The sequence below is a fragment of the Poecilia mexicana genome, unplaced genomic scaffold (genome assembly GCF_051168715.1).
Source record: "Poecilia mexicana isolate PSO_F unplaced genomic scaffold, ASM5116871v1 scaffold_9, whole genome shotgun sequence".
Lineage (NCBI taxonomy): Eukaryota > Metazoa > Chordata > Actinopteri > Cyprinodontiformes > Poeciliidae > Poecilia > Poecilia mexicana.
In genome coordinates, this window is record NW_028263378.1 from 11,845,650 (window position 1) to 11,864,468 (window position 18,819).

At 38.0% G+C, this 18,819-nt stretch overlaps 1 long non-coding RNA gene across 2 annotated transcripts; it reads right to left on the bottom strand.

Moving 5' to 3' along the window:
- Positions 1 to 1,309: 1,309 nt before the first annotated feature.
- LOC106915264 (uncharacterized) lies at positions 1,310 to 17,911 on the bottom strand. Of its 2 annotated transcripts, none has more exons than XR_015764266.1 (4): positions 17,420 to 17,911; positions 13,142 to 13,274; positions 12,416 to 12,494; positions 1,310 to 4,133 (listed from the first exon to the last, which is right to left on the bottom strand). It is a non-coding gene; the product is annotated as an uncharacterized LOC106915264 (long non-coding RNA). The 2 variants fall into 2 exon arrangements; XR_001417770.2 differs by having other exon boundaries at positions 17,349 to 17,429.
- Positions 17,912 to 18,819: the final 908 nt, after the last annotated feature.

An 18,819-nucleotide genomic window follows, 5' to 3' on the forward strand; every position in this document is an offset into this window, starting at 1 on the left:
TCAGACCCGTCTCCAGAAGGACAGATAAAAATCTGTTGCTTTCCCCGATCCCTATTTGGGTCTCTGAATTTGTGAAAAAATGCAGGCAAGGTATGTTTAATGGTTGCAAAATTCTTTCCAGAAAATACACGGGAGGGGAAAAAAATTTAAAATAAGAAAAGTGAGATTTTGCAAATGGTCTAACCTAAATTTGTCTTAAGCTCTGTGAGCATTTCACTAGTTGAAGCCTGGCATGTTAATTTAGCTTGTCTAATCATGACCAACTACGTTAATATTCCAAAATACCCAACATCCATTATTCTAAATAGAAAACACGTTTTTCCTCCACTTCAGACTCTCCTCCCCACCCCAGTCCTTACATACCGCAGTAATTTTAACTTCATTTTGTAATGTATGACCTCCTGCATACTCTCGGAGAACTACATTCACGCCACAGGCAGACCTCTTGTAAATAATCCGGTAATTCACACGGGGACAAAGCTACATGCTGATGCAGTTTTTCTTTGAACAGTTTGACTGAGTCACAGTCCGACTCAGTCGGTAAAGTGCAAAAAATTATGTTGTCCACAAAGTTTTACAAACATACTAAAGGATCCCAATGGCAGTGTTGTTTTCAGAAAGCTGCTTCTGAAGGCAAAACAGACAGACCACAGCATATTAGAGTTTCCTCAGTTACTTGTGTGTAAAGTGTGTGCACTCTCATTTGTAGGTCTGCACGTGTGGACCAGAGGTGTACTCGTATTTTTTTTTTTTTGCCAAGGGTGGCATGGACTGGGGGAGGGAATACACCAGAAGGTAGAAATAATGCTTTCTCTTGTGCTTTTCTGCCTTTTTGCATCTGTAGCAAAAAGTGATTCTAGCGTTTCTCCAGTGGGCCCCTTTAAGAACTCAGTTGGTTTATAATCTCTTTCTCACTCTCTATCCCAACACCATTATATTGCTACCATGTTTCACTACAGAAATGATGTATTCAGAGGAAAAAAAAAAAAGCACATTTAGGGCAAAAATTTTAATTTTGGTCTCATCTCACCATGTGAGACGAATACTTCCTGTTATAGTTTTTGTAGACTTTGTGGGGGGAGTAGGTATCTGTTTTGCTCAGGGCTCCATTCAAGCAAGAAACGCCACTGTGTGTGCTTGTGTGTGTGTGTGTGTGTGTGGGTGTGTGTGTGTGTGTGTGTCCAGGCCCATCTGGCTTTGATTACGGCCTGCACGATAAAATGGAAGACAGCTGAAGGCAGAGCTGGAGCTGCTTAGCGGCTGCCGACAAATGAAGAGAGACCAGGAAGATTTTTATCAAACACACATGATTGCTGGAGAGGGGGGTTGCCATTTATTTTCCCCTGGATGGCAGCTTACACACTGGAAGAAAAATGCAAACCAATAGGAGAGCACGTCAGCATGTTCATTTCAAAGTAATCATGCTTACAAAACAAAGCTATGGGAAAACAGAGGAATAAACACAAGACAGGGAAGAGTGAAGCCCAGAGAATGCCTCCGAAGGATAAACAAGAGGAGGCAATAAAACAGCAGTAAAACTCGAGCGAAATGCTATCTTTGACTTTTCCCACTGTGGTCTTTAGCCAGTAGTAATATGTCATGCTTTCATTGTGCTTCTAATCTGATAAAGTTTTATGGTTCCTCCTGCTATTAGTGTCATCCATTGTCATTTGAGGTGACAGGAATGGCAGCTTGTGGCGCTGACCTCTAACGGCGCTCACATTCCCTCGTGGACGGCCGATTGAGTTAAAAGGAGCGCCTTTTTCCTGACATCAGAATTTATCTAAAGAGGAGGAGGATGGGTGATCAGTGAATCCTGCTGGAGACGAAGGAGAGAGGGGCTGATGTAGTTCCACCACATTTTGTCTCCCCCAAGAGGATTTAGTGTTGTTTTGTTTTTAACACGCAGAGGACCTCCCTTTCTGAGTCGTTGTGCTTCGCCCCTTTACCCCGTTCGGCTTCTCAAAACAAAAGAGAGACCCCACATGTGGTCCTAATGACTCTTTTTCTGTTTCATGAGACCAATTTATTGCATACATTTTATTTTATTTATTTTTTTAGATGGTCTATTTTGCGTCATTAGCTAAAGTCGGGAAGTAAATTTGGTACTACAATTTAACGTGTGTTTATTTTATTTATGTATCCCACACATGACTTCTAACAACAGGAATCCAGCAGTCTTAAAGCTAGTTCATATGCTTGGGATTTATGTGTTTAGTTTTTCCATGCTACAGTAATCCATGGAACAAATCTACAAAAGACAATAATTCCACCAACCAAAAGCATTTAGGCTATAGGAAACTGAAAAGAAAAATGGAACAGGCAGCAGGAAAACAAACTGTACCTCGTGTTACAATAGGAGTTTTATATGCTGCAGAGATAAGCATCGTTGTATACAGCTCACCTCAGTCAATAGACTATTTTGTGTAATCACCTTTCACTGCAATTGCAGCTGCAAGTCATTCAGGGCTACGACTCTGCCAGCTTTGTTGCATCTAGAGACTGCAATCTGCCCATTACCATTCAAAAACACTCAAGCCTTCAAGTCTCATCACAAACTCCCAGCTGGATTTAGGTCTGGACCTTTACCAGCCCATTCTTATACAGAAATATGCTTATATTACGTTTAAACAGTTTCAACTCTTTCACAGAACTGCTGTGTTCAGAGATTATTGAAATATTTCAGAAATGCGAGGGTCATATTTGTGGTGCGTCTCCTTCATGGTCGTACACACAGGCTTCGACACTCTTCCATTAGGCCAGCAGGCTGAGGTGCATAATTAACAGCTGTCCTTTTAAAGGTTTCTCCCACCAGGCCATTAGATCTCTGCTGCTCTTGCAGAGTGACAATGGCCCATTTTGCTGCTCTTCTGATCAAGCATGTCAGAGGACCATGGAGTTCATAATATCATGAAAAATGTATGACAGTGATTCTGTTGCTGATATGGCAGGACTAAGTACTATTCCACTGAAAAGCCTCTTTACAATTAAGTGTATTCATCAATTTCCCCCTGCGCTTAACTAGTTAACTTGGTCTTATCAGAAAGCACGCTGCAACTTGTTTGTCCCAAAACTGTTATTTATAACTTTAGATCAATCCAGCTCCCACAGGTGAATCTGTTTAATAATTAAAGCTTGAAACCTAAAGCTGATGCATACCGTTTTCCTTCAAGAAGTTTACTTTTTATCTAAAGTTTTGCTCATGCAAAATCCAAATTCCTCAATATAAACATTTTCCGAGATGTTGCATTTAAAAAGCACATCCAACTTGTATCTGTGCAGATTTCTATTTATTGTGTCTTTCAAGACAAAACAAATCTAAAGGCAGAAACTAATTGAATTATTTGTATGTGCGTTTAATGGCACCATGTCCCAGAGTGGGATGGTTTGTTGAGATGAGCAGCATTGATTTTCCAAAATACAATGTTTTGAATAGCACCAAAACATTCAACTTGTGTGTCATCTGACCAGAGCATCTTGTTTCATATGTTTACTCTGCTCATGATTTGCTGCAAACTCAGATTTTTTTTATTGTTTTCTGTCAATTCTGGCTTTGTTCCAGGCAGTCTTTCATGGAAATTTGCACTGAATTGTATTTACAATTATCAGAGCAAGAGTACAAATGGCATAACCAAAATTTTCAGACTTTGATTTCCAAAAATATAAAAACTATTGTTATTTTAAAGTGCCTTTTGTTCTCACAGAAGCTGTGACGAAGCAAAGTTTGTGGTTGGAACATGACAAAATGTAAATATTTTTGCAAGGCCATGCATACTAGTCAAGCGTGAGATCACCATCGACTGCGTGAACATCAGCTGTTTTCAGGGGCTTTCATGGTCATTTACCACGCTGACCCTAAAGGTGAGAGTGCGCTGTGTTTTCAGCTGTTTTGCATCACAGATAATGAGATGCTCCCCGAACCAGGCAGCCACTTCTAGTCTGGAATTGATCAATGAGACCTCCCTTTCTTTGACCCTTATCTGGTGTTGGGCTTTTCATTGTTGCTCTACATCTGGAAGAAAGATCATGTCTTTTGTGTGGAGGTTTGGATGAAGACGTGACCGGACTCTAATGTCTGGTGTGTTACTGCCAAGCCACCGTAGTTGCTCACTTCCTCGAGAAGAAGTTTCCATCTGGGAAGAAAAAAAAAAAAAAAAAAAACAGCCATTGATGTCTGACATGCCACAATTTGGTGATATATGAACTATGAGACAGGGAATTCGAGTTGAAGAATGCGCTATTTGTGTTTCCCTCTAGCTCATGTGATAATACAAAAATATGTACAAGTTATTACCTTACCTAATCAGCTGAGGCCCTTCTGTCCTCTCAGTGACTGGTATAATTTACATTAGCTCTAACAGTGTGAGTTTTTAAGACCAAGGGGTTTTTATCAGAAGGTTGCCAGAGGGCAGTTTTAAAATCCCGACAGCGCTGCTGTGAAATGGTCCGCTGTGTCATTGATATGTCCCAAGTGAGGGGATAATGACAGTCAATGTGTTTCCATCAACACAGCTATTAAGTTAATTAGTAGTTAATCTTTCTATCGAGCTATATTGGCTGGAAAAGCTAAAGTTTATGTCACTGGATATTAATTGGTACAGTTCATTTCTCAACAAATGAAAGGGGAATGTTAATCTACAGTGTAATACTACTTTTCCTTATGTGCTCCATTAAAAAGTAAAGTGCTTTCAAGAGAACAAACAGCGAAAAACTACTCCCGACTACAAATAATGATCATATTAATAACACATATGCTTCAGGCCCGGTGGGAAGCCTGGGCACGTCTGCTTCTGCAGCTCCCATCTTCTGCAATGACCCCGTTAAGCCTTGTAAATTGAGGACCATGAATATCAGTAATTAGCTTTCTTGCTTTAACAGCATTTGTGATCACCGCATTCATCTCGCATCCAGTGCCCACTGGCAAAAACAAAAAGGCTCACTAGGCTAAATTTTCCAAAGATGTCTGGGTTCTGTTTCTGTAATAAAATGTAATTTGTTGTCGTGCCTCGTTAAAGTCCAAATAAAAGCCAGAATATTTTGTTCCCGGGGAAATAAAGGTGCTTGCTGTGCAGCACACTGGACCTGGATATGACTCATAAAACACAGTGGTGCATGTGATTATAGATTTATACGAAGCCTGGATGTTGCTATTGTTGATTATGTGTGTTGTGTGTCAAGCTGTTAAAACACTGATTGCACTATGCCCTTTGTAGGCATATATCTATCTTTACTTTATAAGGACACAGACGTAGGTTTGAGAACATAAGTGTATTTGCCCTTGGATGTGCAGTTGCTCTTGAGGTTTGTCAACCTCCACTGCAAATTTGGTTTTGTTTGGCAAAAACTTGCAGATGTTTCCAATAAACAAAAAGAGATAACTTAAATAGCTCAGCACAACTAATATTACAAGAAATTGAACTGAAAACGACCCTTTTCAATGACAACTGCAGTCTTAAAATTAGTCAATCTCTTAATGATGAACATTTCTTGTAGTTTTTTAGTATAGCAGCAGTGTGCCGTTACCTGCCGCAATGTAATTCATTGTAACAAAGCTTCTGACACTGTAGCAGGGAGAACATAATATTAATATTATATGAAAAGTTCTTTTCAAAGGCTTGAATAATATTGAGAATGTAGTAGTCATTGGAACTAAGATTCTATATAGAATTTGAATAAAATCCTTGTAACAGTTCTATGGTCTTGTGTAATTAGTTTATTGTGAGCTCACATAAATCTTGCCACAATTTAAAGCAACTATTTCCCATAAAAATATTCAGCCTCCATTTCAACGGTGTTGAAAGATTTTTGCTGCAAGTGTACGTCTATTACACTTACAGACAAGAAATTTCCATGGCTTTGAGGCCACCAAGTTTCCATTTAAAGTTAATTTTAAGCTCCAAGACAGATGTTTATTTGGTGCTGTGAAGTATAAGTGACCCTTAAGGGTCAAAGTAAGAACTGAGCTCAAATTCTAACATAGTTGAGGTGTTTTATCAGTCTCATGAAGTTTAAAAAAACACATTAGTGGTTTTGAAAGGATGTACCAATTTGCTACAAATTACACACTATTTTTCTCGAGCATGCCATCTGTTTGAGATCAGAGCTCACATAAATAATCTTTCATTATGACAAATTGCATATAAATTGTAGGGTTTACAAAGCATGGAATTTCAGAAATCAAACTGTAATGTAAGATCTAGCTTCTCAGCAGGGACATTTCATATGCAGTAGTTAGTGAAATAAGGACAAAAATGTTAATAAAGACGAATAATGGGCTTTACATAAAGTCTTCATTAAAACATGCATTATGTGTCATATTCCTAAATCTATATTCACTTTCTATTACCAGGTTTAAAATATATATGTATTTTAACAAATTAGAAGTTACAGAAAGAAAGTTAAAAAAAAGCCAAGGAAAGACCTCTTACTGCACAAACAACTTAATTAATCTGTATAATAAGCAAGAGTTTCAAAATTTAAAAACAGTTACACTAAAATCAGATTCATTTGGATTATTTTGCTAACCAGTAAATGTTGCAAGCCAATATATGCTGTTGTGGGTTTCAACTCACTTAAATATAAAATGTAAACGTATCTAAACTATACAGAAAATGAATATTTAGCGAGTACTGGCCAGTCAGTTAATAAGCAGTCTCTTCTGGTAAGAGCTAAAATCCCAGATGTTGTAATATTAATACCTAATGTAAAAAGAATACCGTAAAATCATGTTCTGACCCAGAAATCTTTAAGAAAAATAGCACAAGCAAAAATACTTAAATTACAACAAAGAAAATTAAAGCCCGACAGCATTACACAACAAATTCATACACAGCGAGTCTTAGTTCTCAGACATCTGCTCAGTCAATGAGCCTGAATAAATTTGTCTCATTAGGCCCCCTTTCACACACTGAAAAAAAAACAGAGGTTTTACCAATTCATTTTTATTGGATTACCTAAATGGGGCTGCATTTCACTGTTGCATGAAAAATAACACTGATGTAAAAATTCTAAACTTCAGCACAACTGCCGACATCGTTTTTACCCCCCATTCATCAGCACCACCCCCACTCCGTGTAACCGGTTCTTCAGTCTCGGCCACAAGGATGGTTTTCCAATTAGGTCCAGAGTGTAGCAATCTTATTTATATTCATAGTTGGTATAAATGACAGAGGAGTGATAATAATGATCATGATATGAGCAGAGAAAAACAATTACCGTCACCACCATCATAAATAGATGTTGCAAAATTCTCTATCATTACAAAGAAATGCCACAAAACACTCTGTACACAGCCGACACCAGGCAGACAGAGGGGGAAATGGGAGATATGGTATGGCAGAAGCAATTTTTTTTTCTTGATTTAATGAAAGAACTGTTTGCCAACTTTTTCCAAAAAGCCATTCAGCATGTACTTCAGATGAGTGGCGATGCAGATGTGTTTTTGGCTCCAAACACTGATCAGTCTTTTAGTGGTTTGACTAAAATTGACTTTCTTGCAGCAGTTTCAAATAGTCTGCAAACGTCAATGGAAAACCGAGGTATGGCATGCTAACAATTACTTTAAGCTGTGAAAAAGTTTGCTATAATCTTTGCCCCGACCCAGCGTTTTGCACTTTTGACAAACAATACTAGAGAGACCTTGTGCACAAATGTGAACGGTATTGCTTCCATGCACCCGACCACCCTTAAGCCTGCTCACGCACTCATGTCTGCTGCAGTGCTTGGGTGTGTACGTGGAAAACAAGGAGTGCAGAGTTAAGAGGGTATGATTTATAGTGCACTGCAGGTTATAACTCATTTCAGAGTGAATTTCCAGCCTGTGTGATTGCATCCTTTCCTAATGCCCTTGACGAAATGTGAAGCACAACCGATGATCCATGTCTAAAGACAGACATTTTTTGGGTGTGACTTTTGAATCTTTGCTTATAAATTACCCCGTTACAAGGCGAGTAAATTGTCCCATGAAGACAATAATTCTTACATTACAGAAAAAGCCTGCAAATGATTTAGGCCCATTACCGGATATGATTCCATCAAATTTATCAATGAATCAGAAAATGGAATGGCTGGATGATGATCCAGTGAATCAAGAAGCAATGCCTGCTTGTCATTTTTGATCTTTTAACAGCCTTTTAACAGACAGATTAGATTTTACAAGGGATAATGACCCTTCTGAAACTCAGAAGCATGAAGACAAAAAGAAATGTCCCTTTAACAGCCTGCAGTGGTTACAAATGGGGGAAAGTCCTATCAAAATATGTAATAGGGATCATTTTTATTAATTCACCTTCTATATTTTTACTTTCTAAATAATTATAAAAAAAAAAAACTACAAAAACAAGCAAGTCTATTTTGAATTTATTATGCATGAGACCTGCAGCACCTATCAGAATATGAGAATATCACACAGGACATATGATGACCAAATTTGTTATCACATGGCCCATATGGTCAAGTCAAAAGTACTGACAGACCAAGAAATTAAAAAATGAATAAAAAAGATAAAACCCAAGGGGGAAAAAAAAGTACTTTTTTGCAAGAAAGGGATCTTATTATTCATCATAGATCCAAAACTTAAAAAAGAAATTTGCACATGCTGTATTAAACGGAAGACATTTCGTTTTCAGATTCTTTTGGGTTCGATTGAACAAATTTATTCTCAGCTATAAAAACAGGGTTCCTTTCAAAATGGATGCTATGGTTAGTCATGTCTAATAAATCAAAGGAAAGCTGACTTGGATGTAGCGAAGTCAGCTTTTCAGTAAAAGGTCTCTGGAAAAACAAGGCACTACTTATTACAAAAAGTCAGAAATAAGTTTACCCTGATAAATAAAAGGTCTCCATCTGGATCAAGTACCTGTGCTGGATGTGTCAAATTTGTATAATTTTTTAATTGCAGCCCAAAGCCCACAAATGGTCCCCGAGTCGCACTGTGGACTTCCCTGCCTTAAACCATCCACCTGATGTATAGGTGTAGTTGCTGAAATGCTATGAAACGCTAAAGCTCATGGACTGGGAAAATGAGAGTTAACTATAATTAATATCCAAGTTTCAGCAGTAATGTTTTACCATCAAATATTGTTTCCTGATATTATGCAAGTCTACAAATGTACAACATTATGGCCATCAAAACTTTATGGAAAAGAGCTGGGAAAAAAAAAAGACATTGTTGAAAGAAAACCACGTTTCCAGAAGCAATGTAGGGGATGCCGCATTTATGAAAGACTGAAAACTGTAGGTCAGAATTTGCATCTAAAGTGAGTATTTCTGATAAGATAACTCTTCCTCTGGCTTTTAAGGCTCTTACGATTGCTATAAAGGCTGATGATGTTCCAACAGATGTATAGTTCATGAAGGACACACACACAAGTATCATGGATTGACTCTCTGAAATTATCACACACACATTAACACATACAGAGCATGACACTCCATGAATCAGCAGTATGTCTACTTTCTCAGGGAAGTTCAGAAAATTGAAATTGAAAAGCCTAATGTCCAACTATTGATTTTCCCTTCTTTAAATTGTAGCTTATTTATAGCTATGACCATACTGGGTTTTTTTTTCCTGAAAGAGAGAAACAAATAACAAAAAGTCAGTCCAAGAAGAAAAGCAACAGGCTAGCAGGCTGGCCAAATGTGCACAGCACCAGCAGGTGGAGAGACAATAAGGAAGACAAACAGCTGCGGGGGAAGGAGACAAACATGGAGAGGAAAGCAATGCTTCAGTCTCGTCTTCATAAGATACGCTCACTTCCTCAACACACCCCCCCACAGCAGGAGATGCCTTGCTTCCTCTTTCAATTTAAAGCTTCTGGAACAAATAAACTCGAGGGGATGTGCCCGGATCCTCTGAGGCTTTGTGATCAAGGTTTAGTCAAATCTTACATCTTGCAGTAATAACACAGTGATCAGAGCCTGTTGGTCTCTTGCTTTATTAAAGAAAAAAACCCCACAAAACTTAGCAGTCTTTAATCAACTTTTACTTTCCTGTTCAACAGAATGCTCTTTCATTGTTGCAGCTCAAATCTTCTTTTATTAAAAATGTGTTAGTCGCCTCAGCATGTAACCTGTCTGAAGGCTCACTTTGCATGTTGTGTTAGGCTGTCTCACATAGTGTTTGCTCATATATCGATGATTTAACAGTTTTTAGCTATGTCTGTGCTATGTTACAGAAGGTCAAATGTCTTGCTCAGAAGATGCCATCAAGAAAAATGGCTGTATGTTGTTTTGTGAAGTCGTGGGGAATTTTAGAACCTTGTTTGCTAGGAATCTGTAATGTTACTCTTCTAATCCTAGCTTTAAAAATAAGTCTGACAGAGAAAAATAGCATTACTTTTTGCACATAAGACTCTTTACTGCAGTGCAACCAGACTTTTGTCATCAGCAATTTTCTACCTCAAGATACCGTGTTATGATATCTGGCAATCCTGACCCTTTCCAGTAGCAGGCAATAAATATTATACAGATATCAAAAAGGAAATAAATGTGAAGCTGGAAACTAGCTGAAAACTATTTCACTGCAGCTAAAGGAGTCCGTTTGTAAAGCACAGATAAAGAAATGAGATTCTGAGAGCTTATAGAAGAGATGGCATAGTTTTATACTGATCGCCAACTTTCTTGTATGTTCTTGGGCGATGCTTGGAACATGGTGAGCTGCACTTGCGACATGGGTGAAGAGTTGACTACCAAAACAATTGGGGGAGTTGAAATGACTGCTAAAAGCTTGTCATGGAACTTGTAATGCGCCTATCAATCTTGTACGGTATTTAATGTGAATGGGACCTGAGAGCTGAAAGCTTTTAGAAGTGTCAGAGAATGAGTTACACTTTGATTTCCAGTATGAAGAGTGAATATTACCAAATTTAGAGCCGCCCACAAAAAAACTGACATTGTGAAACTATGAAACATAAATAAATCACAGTCAGCCTTTCCACTGTCTAAAAAGCATATGCATTTCTTGAAAGCTCACTTTGAAGATACAACAAAAGTCTTTGGATCCACATCCTCTGAAAGAGAAAAGGATTACATATAGAACCGTTATCTCACTCGAGCAAGTGACTTGTACTCTAAATAAAAAAAATATTTACAACACAAAGGTTTTGAATATGTATTGGCAACACAGTAGAATTGTGGACTGAGCACTCTTATTTTCTTCAAAGTTCCTGTGATGCAAGAAAAATGAGTGAGGTTCATAAAAAATGAAAAGGTGAAAGAGGCAGATTTCTCCTCACCCACCAATTAAACTCTCTCTATTGAAAACTTGTATGCTCCAGGTTTAAGAAACAATTGGAAAGTTGGTTTCAAGGAAAGTAACCCAAGGCTGAATGATGAGGACAAAATACAGTACATGCAATGTTTTGAAGAAAAATTGTAGCAGTCAGAATTTTTTTTATTTTTTAAGCATGGTTTCAACTGGGATTATGTTTTTGAATTTCAGAATCTTTGCACAGAAGAAAGATTATATTTCTTCTAGTCTCAGCATGCTACAGGACTTTGGCTCAGCTGAAAATGAAGGGTTGTCAGTTTGATCCCATCATATGTTGACATAAGAACTAGAGAAGAATTTACAATGAGTAGTTGATACTCTTGCCAGAAATTTAGCTTTCTGAATTACAGTTTTGGTCACGGCTAGTCATTCACCACTGTGACAAATTATAGGTGGACTGGGTATTTGATGTTACACTTTTACCTACCTGGGCAGCGGACCGGTATGTTAAGTATCCAGGTTACTGATCCCAGACTGCATTTCTCCTTTCACAACCACCTTGGTACCTCACACTTCAGCTGCATCTTTGCTAATACTACATCCATTTTTGGACAACCAGGGTGACTTTCCTGCTTTAAGAGCAGCTTTTTGCTCAGTTTCTTTCTCTCAGGCTTTTTTACATATTTCTAACCTTCTGACATGAAAATGATCAAATTATCAATAATTATCAAATGCCTAAACACCAATGAAAAAGAAAGTTCAACACATCATAGACAGATTAGATATTACTCAGAACCATAAAGAGAAAAAATATTGTATTTTTTTATATAATATTTCTGACCTTGGTCTGTCAGACCTTCATCTTTTTACCATTACAACTTTGCTCAGTTACAGTAACGTATAATCATCTTTCTTGAAGATTTTACATTTTGTACCATCACAACCATATTTTGTGATATAAAAGTTCAGTCCTTTGAGCATTTTTGGGACATTTTTAGCTGCTTCCATTCACTGCTACTATGTATTACTGAACCATTGCACAGCTAGCCAATGTGGAAACTTATGGTGCTTGGAAAAAGAATTAACAGCTATTGTCAAAACTACCGCTGTTCAGAACTAGAGAAGAAATTGTAATGTCTAATTGAAACTCTTGCCAGAATTTTAGCCTTCTGAGTAACAGTTTTTCTGTCACATATAATCACTTACCACTGTGGGAAATTACAGGTTCACCTTTAAGTTCCTAGGACGTCAGTCTCTGAGATACTGCTCCCAGACTGCATTTCTCCTAAAAATAAACAACATGAAAATAAAAATAGCCATCTTATCCCTCAAGATCTATGAAAAAGAAAATGTGGAAAAAACGATATGTGCCTTTTAGTGTGCCAATTGTTTATTCTATCCATGCATTTGAACATGGCATCTCCTGTCACATTCACCGTATTTAGCAAGGTGAGTCATTACAATGGGTGACAGTCCAAGTTCAACGCTTTGAAGGTGTGATAAAGTACAGGAACCTCTAAAACGCACATCAACTCATTTTCAACAACAGCTGGACCTCTGTCAGTGTTACCTGCTACTTTCCATTTTCATTTTTGGGGCACAATCCTACTTACATTTATTGCCATGTATAAAGCTAGATGCATCATTAGTCACTTCACCATGTAATGAATGATTTTTCTGTTTTCACAAAAAATTACATCATGTCCCTGTACAGTTTCTACCCATTTTTGTTCTCTTGTTTATTTTTTAAGTAATTTGGCCGAAAAGGTCAACCACTGAAAGTTCCTACAGTGCAACTCAGCACAGGTGTCTAAAAATCCCCTTGAAAGGCATGTTTACACAATTGTGAAATGCATGAGACATTTTGACCTGCTGTGAGCGCCTGGGTGTCACAATATTACAAGTTCATGTTCCAAGGCAAACAAATTTTACCTGCTGACGCCAAGGCTAACACCCAAGGTCTTCCATCACTGCTTGGCGGGTTGCTGCCTTGCTGCACTGTATGTGTAGGATTTTGGACCCCGATGCTTGACACTGTGCGAGTGTGTGTTTTCACAAGAGAAAACTGAAACAGAGAGAAATGAAGAAATTTCTGTGAGGTGTTACAGGGAGTAAAGTGAGACAGCATGCGGCGCCGTTTTCAGAGAGGGAGAGAGAATGACATTTCTGCTGAGCAGTGGTCACCCGTGGTAGCCGATGGAGATGCACATGTGACAGAAATGCTGACCCCTTTGGTCAATGTAGCCACCAATCTGCTGACATCGCAGATTCTGCAGGTTTCTTGCAAATTCGAGACCTGTATTTCCAGCGCTCAAGGCGACAAGTCATTAACCTCATCATGCATGTTTAGACAGCAAATACGGACAAAAAGACTTCTGCACCATTACAGTCCAATGCAGTGAAGGACCTCTGCAGAGCAATCCAGATTTTGTGGTACTTAAAACTGGCTCAGCTGCTTGGTAGCATGCTAAATCTGAGGATCTCAGAGGGAAAGCTGGCTAATTCATCCAACATCACTATGAGCCCCTCTACCCTGCAAAGAATATTAATCAGTGTATGTTCCCAGTTTTCAAGCTGGCACACAGTCTAAACAGATGATGGATGGAGCACCAACTGGGCTATCTCACCCCACTCTTCTCTCCCTTGCCTCTGCTTCCGCCAGATATGAGCCAGTGAATTATTTTTGGACTAATTCTGCTTTATCGTCACTTAAACTTTAAAATTGTTCTCGTTACAGTTTTATTGTGTTTAAGAATAATGATGTATAGTTTTTGAAAAGCCCTTAATAGCCCACTCTTAAGTGTTACCAAACTACAGAGCTACACCTTCTTTAAGTTTGCTAGACAGTAGGGCTTTTTTGTGTAAAATTAAATATGTTTGTACATCTTTAATTTATGTCAAACGCCATGCGCGCTTTATGTGCGACACATTGGTGCTGTGTTGTGAACTGGGACAGTTCCTTTCTCCCCAAGATTATTGAGTTCCCCTCATAAAACATATTTTAATGATTTGATGTTTGGAAAACATATCTTGTTAGGTTTCTTAGAAGTTCTAACTTAATAACATCAAGATGTTTACATTTATTGGATTTTTTTTGTACACAACTATTTGAAAATTATGATGGCAAATAATGGAGCAGTGGTCACCCGTGGCAGCCGATGGAGATGCACATGTGACAGAAATGCTGACCCCTTTGATCAATGCACCCACCAATCTGCTGACATCTCAGATTCTGCAGGTTTCTTGCAAATTCAAGACCTGCATTTCCAGCGCTCAAGGCTCTCCTAACTTAACTTTAGTATCTAATCATGTCAGATGCTCCAAGCACAAATTTCTAAAATTTTGCTTGTTCCGTGATTGGCTTACCACAAAACATGCCTGCCTCTGCTACTGGAACGTTTTCTGTACTTATTTTTTAAATTAATGAAGACATTTCTAGGAACGACTGCGTGTTTAAGACAAACTATTTCAGAAAGGAAAATTATAGATTGGAAAAGCTGTACTTTCATTTTGTAAAGTCTTAAAACTCTGTGTGTAACTAACAATTCTAATATGCATAAAAGAAACAGAGTGGGTTTCATCTCATTCACTGCTAATTGTGGCGGAACCTTGCTTCTCAGGTAAAATGTTGGAAATTTGATGAGCATCAAGTATTGATTTAAAGGTGAAAGTAATTTAAAAGAAAGAGGAAAATTTCAGTTTTAGGCATTCTATGCAGGAGGTCAATGCAGTCTTTGTGGCAAGCTTTATGATTAAATGCAGGAATTTAATAATGCATTACTTTTAAAAAGTATTATTTCTTGAATCAAATATAAGAATCATTCAAGGGAGAAACATAATTAACATAACTTTTTTTTTCTTTAAAAGATTGGATGCAAAAAAAAAAAAGTTGTAGTCTTTTGTTTTACTTTAATCTTAGTCTGCCTGCTCACCGTCAGTCTTCATTTCTCTCCTCTCCCTACGTTCCTGCAACCTGATTACTTTCAGAGCTCTGATAAGAGACTGCTGATTTTATAAAGCAGGCAAAGAAGGACTAAAGGCAAAAAAGGAAGCCCTTCATTGCCGCCTGACCTTTTGCTGCAGAGTGCGTTTCACCGTGCCTCATTTCAGCTGTGGTCACATTAGGGACAGCACTTTATTCTGACATGTGGAATTCTTCACACACAGACACAAATGCACATTCCATGGTCTGCATGGTGGTTATTAGTTTGGCATGGGGAGCCAGAATGACATCATGATGCAAGACGGTGGTAAACAGCCCTGATTGGTGGACAGCTGAGCCTGCCAGGAGAGTGGTTGCCTGTGTTGGTGGTCCACGGTCTACTGCTAAAATCCTTCCTAACGGTGACGAAGCTGAGTAAGTGAGGCCCCCTGAGGTTAAACGAGCTTGTGCAGGACCGCTGGGACTGATTAGACCATGTGGGTTTGTTCTGTTTGTTTGAAAAGAATTACCTTGCATCTTTTTTCATTTAAAAGCATTGTCTTGTAAGGGTTGACGTGTGTCATAAATATGTGTTCCGGAGATTTTCGGTTGGCTTAACTGGGATTAAAGCGTTTGCTGCTCTTATTTAAATAAAGGGTTAATGCGTTCGTCTTGTTTTGTCTTGGGTAATCAAAATGCTGCACTGCAATATTTAGATACGTCAAAGCAGGATTTTATTTTTGTGTGGCGTTTTATTGCATTGTCAATTTTACAAGCCTTGCCTACAACATTGTCTGGACAAAGGCCGGCAAAGGTGAAACAAAAAAAAGTAGAAAAACTGTGTACTGCTCAGGGAATGAACACTGTAACACTATATTCATACACTCCTGAAGATTTTACATATTTAAGTATTTTCATCTTTCATCTAGTATGATGTGCAAACATAAACAATCCCAGCTGCTAAATGTTCAGCTGATATTGCCATCATCACGGTGACTTAGACCAGAGCCTCAGAACATACAGATTCAACAATTTTGCCCTTCTGGTAAACCCTAATTAATTAAAGCCAGGAAGAAAATGTTCTTCAACTTGGAAATTTAACTTAATCATTAAGCCGACTAGTAACCCTAAGAAATCTCTTCAGACATCTTCAACTATATCTTGAGAACATCCCCAGACGTCTCTTGATCTCTAAAGCCAGCATGACAAAGAGTTATATCTCTCTTGAGTCACATATTTTTTTCTTTTTACCATCAGCAGTGATGACTTTATGAGCTTCTTTTCAAATAAAACTGCTTCTATTAAAGAGAAGATTTATGGCATTCTTTCGAATAATGTTGCTGCTATTCCATCAGATGTGGTAGGCTTAATAATAGCTTCTGAACCTGATTTCCCTTTAGACCATTTCAGTCCTGAACAGAAACAGCAGGAGGAAGAGTTCGCAAGAAATGTTCAATTTGTGAACTTCTGAAAATCCACCAGCCCAGTAGAACTTTACTGTCTGCTGGTCAGTATTTACTGGAGGTACCTCGCTCAAAGCGCAAACAATGAGGGGACCAGTCTTTTTCTGTTGCAGGCCCAACAGCATGCAACACAAAAATCCTCCCTACAAGTTGTGTGTGCCATCTCTGGCCTGGTTCTGTTCAAAGCCAAACTTAAGACGTATTTACTGAAAAGGGATTTGATGTTTAACCTTTACTATTTTTATGTTTCTTTTTACCCTTTTTGACTGTGCTTGCCTTTTTAAGTAGCCCCGTTTTATTGTGCAGTGTATTTGTTTTATCCTCTATAGCACTTTGGTCAATGCAGGGCATTAATACATATGAATAAAATGTATTACTATCATGATTAGCCACTGAACAGAACAAATTCTTTACTAACCCTGTGTAAGCAACTCTTAAGAACAGTCAGTTTTAGAAAGCAGTCAACTATTTTGCACTCCACCCCATCCTGCTCCTGATTTCATTTAAATGATTTTTAAAATGGTACTGGGAAAGTTACAATATCTCATCTTTACTTCAACATAACAAAAATAAATGAACTGAAAAACTTTGAGTCATAAATCCAGATACCTTTGACAAATACATATATTTTTTTTTAGTCACCAATTGTCTTTGTAGCTGTTTGCTAGCTTGCTTATCCATCTATAGCCTCTGCCTTTGGAGCTTGTGCATTTTGGACCATACAGAATTGTAAGACTGATTATCATGCTCTTACCTGTTTTGCGTTAATGAGGTTGAATTGAATTTCTGTTTGTTACAGCCCGCAGTGTCTCTCTGCTGCCTTACCTCCAAGGGTTTGGAGTGAGATCTTCTGCAGGTGTTTGCGGTTGGCTTGATTACTGCCTGCTGCCACACATGCAGGATCCTCTGTCTCTCTCCTAAGATCCTCATTTGGTTTGGGTTGTATTGTATGGTTTATTTTGGTTAGTCGTGAGTTTTTGATTAACCTGGCTTCAGTTTCTTATTTCAGATATTCCTTTTCAGATTTTATTTCTTTAGTATAATTAATAAATTATCAGTTTGTTACAAGTGAGGCAATCCTTGTGTGGTCTCCTCTTATGTTAGCCCACCAAATGAGTTTGGTGGACGTAACACTGCCAGAGTCATGCAATTGGGTTTTTCTGATGCTCCCAGGCAGGATGACTGGCAGTTTACCTTTTGTAATGCATTGTGGAGATCTAAACCCCTACTGTGGGGCTTTGTAGTTCAGAGAATTAAAATCAGCCTAAAAGGTTGTGGAAAAAGCCTGGCAGATTGCTTTCTGTGGTGCACCGACCAAAAAAAAAAAGGGTGAAAGTTGCTCCAAATTCACTTTGAGCGTTCGAGCTCAGACAAAAATCCAACTCTGCCTCGCTTCCAAGTATGTCAATTTGATTGAATTATCAGTACAGATCATCTGCATGCATTTCAGAAAAGTCATTAAGTCTTTGCAGAGACATTTGAGAAATGGTGATTAAATGCAGAAACAGTTTTGCACCTGTATGGTATACATAGTGTGCGAGAGCTACAGTTGTTATTCCATAAAATTTTTTGACATGTCCTAAAATTCACTGACATCGCTGCACAGCAAAGCAATTAAGGAACTTAACTGATTTGAATGCTTGTTTAGGTTTCTGCACTAATCTGCCAGGGTTCTGTTTCTAATTAGTAATAAAAACTTAATTTAATATTTTTCAGCTGGTTTGAAACTTGTGTCTGCATCAAGAAATTCATACTTTTGTGTAAAGTTTGCACCGACAAGAACAATGGAACTTTAGCAACTTATTAAAAAAATACATTGTGTGCATATATACTTATTCATCCTTATTTTGGACAATTAACCTACTTCCTGTCCTACTTTCATAATTATCTCTAATTAGCCCCCGCTCTGATGCAAATATCAAAACTATTTCCTGAAACATTAGACATGCAATATAAATATGTTTTAATCAAAATCTGGCCACACTATCAAGCTGCAGTGTTATTTTAAGATAAGAGTTTGGCCTTTTGTTTGCCAGATAATAATAGAGTAGATAATAAATCCAGCATGTCTAGACAATAAATGAAAGCAAATCTTTTAAATCCAATATACGATTCATAATCCAAAGAATGATCTATTGCTTATGTTTCTTTCAATTATTGCTCCAATAGTTTATGAGGCCTAACTTTATTTAACCAAAGGGTGTGATTTCATTTTTTACTCACAG